The sequence below is a fragment of the Priapulus caudatus genome, unplaced genomic scaffold (genome assembly GCF_000485595.1).
Source record: "Priapulus caudatus unplaced genomic scaffold, Priapulus_caudatus-5.0.1 Scaffold631, whole genome shotgun sequence".
NCBI classification, from domain to species: Eukaryota; Metazoa; Priapulida; class Priapulimorpha; order Priapulimorphida; family Priapulidae; genus Priapulus; species Priapulus caudatus.
Genome location: NW_014577692.1, coordinates 100,731 through 102,638, shown reverse-complemented (window position 1 = coordinate 102,638; position 1,908 = coordinate 100,731). Strand labels below are relative to the sequence as shown.

Sequence of the window (1,908 nt, the reverse complement as noted above, 5' to 3'; positions counted from 1 at the left end):
GTTGTGTTTGTGTTGTGTTATGTTGTGTTGAGTTGTGTTTGTGTTGTTTTGTTGATGGAGCCCCTGTTAGTGTACAGCAAGCGTTGGAAAACAATATAATCTCTCGCAGACCTATGGACTTATGAACTATTAATGAAACCTTGTTAGTGTAGAGCGGGGCTCATTCAACCCAGATGTAGTCCCATCGCCATAGAGAACCCTTTGCCGCCTCCTCCACCCAAATAACTCATCGGTTATTTTGGTTATTTTGCGGCCACTCTGCTTCTATGCCCGAGTCTGTGCTATTCCGCACTATATAGGCCTATATATATATATATATATATGCGATTCTGAAGGACAGTACCGTATCGTACGGACACGTCTCGTAGAGATTACTAACCAGAATGTAAACATTCTGAAATACTTTGACTCGTTTATTATTTTTCCATTTTTGTTTTTGCGTTTCTACTCGATGATTCGACCTAAGTATGGCGTCGACTTTTTTAGAAGAATATTGGCAGCAAATCCACAAAACTGCATATATATATATATACATATATATGCGTCAGTCTATAGTAGATGCACATGAGTTGTGAGACGGATTTAATAGGCCATTATAGCGAGCAGTCCGTGTGCGGTCTGTTCGTTAATAGCACATGGCCCTACCTAAATAAACAATCTTCACTAGTTGGAATGTGAATTTATAGTTGGGGTTGTGTATATGGCGGCTCGTGCATTGTGGAGAAGGCGGTTTACCAACGTTGCAAAAAATATCTGGAGAAACGTGAAGAAATAAGTTGAACGCAAAGATTTCACGTAGAATATAGCTGCACGGCTGTAACGACACCATATTTATTCATGTTTTTATTTCCATGACATTACAGTCTACGGTCTAGTATATATAATACATGGCCGCAGTGTTGCAAACAGTGTTTACTAAGCTATAAAATTGTGGCTTTTAGTCCTGCGTATTAAGCGCACCCTGGTGATAAAAAGTGGACGTTTACAACGGATGCTTTATTCAAGCATCACCTGCATGAACGAAACATTGTTCCGAACGCGTTCTGTTGCGGCGAGACATTTTATGCAGCTGCGGTCACGCGCGCTATACCGTTTCACATTGATTTTTCATAGAGCTTGAATCCCAACATCCGGGTTTTAAGCGTTCAGAAACCTCAACGGAACAGCTTGTTTATAGCATGATAATATCAGAAGTAGATATAATATGGAACTTCTCATAGTATATATCTATTCATAGATTCACACACGAGTTGTTATTTCAGATATCTCTGATAAAAGACTATTACTAGTGAAACTATTTTCGAGCGAGGAGATGGCGCAAAATAAAATAATAGTGAAACAGTGAGAGCAGCTTGTGCACATGAGTGTAAAAGTGGAGTGTAAGAGTGAGAGAGGGGCAGTGAGCGCGGATAGTGTGTGAGAGAGAAGACAGCGGGAGAAAGGGAGAGGACAAGGAGAGAGAGGGCGAGGACAGTGAGAGTGAAGAAGAGGACAGTGAGAGAGAGGGAGAGGACAGTGAGAGAGAGGAAAATGACTGTGAGAAAGGATAGTGTGTGATAGAGAGAGGATATTGAGACAGAGAGTGAGAAGGGGAGAGAGGGAGAGAGAGAGAGAGAGAAAGAAAGAGAGAGAGAAAGAAAGAAAGAGAGAGAGAGAGAGAGAGAGAGAGAGAGAAAAAGAGAGAGAGAAAGAGAAAGAAAGAAAGAGAGAGAGAGAGAGAGAGAAAGAGAGAGAGAGAGGGGGGGGATAGAGAGAAAGAGAGAGAAGGAGAGAGAGAGAGAGAGAGAGAGAGAGAGAGAAAGAGAGAGAGAGAGAAAGAAAGAAAGAAAGAGAGAGAGAGAGAGAGAGAGAGAGAGAGAAAGAGAGAGAGAGAGAAAGAAAGAAAGAAAGAGAGAGAGAGAGAGAGAG

At 41.6% G+C, this 1,908-nt stretch overlaps 1 protein-coding gene across 1 annotated transcript in view; it reads left to right on the top strand.

Annotated features, from left to right (window-relative positions):
• Positions 1 to 1,908, top strand: part of LOC106812294 (glutamate receptor ionotropic, kainate 3-like) — a 29,016-nt gene that overhangs the window by 13,392 nt on the left and 13,716 nt on the right.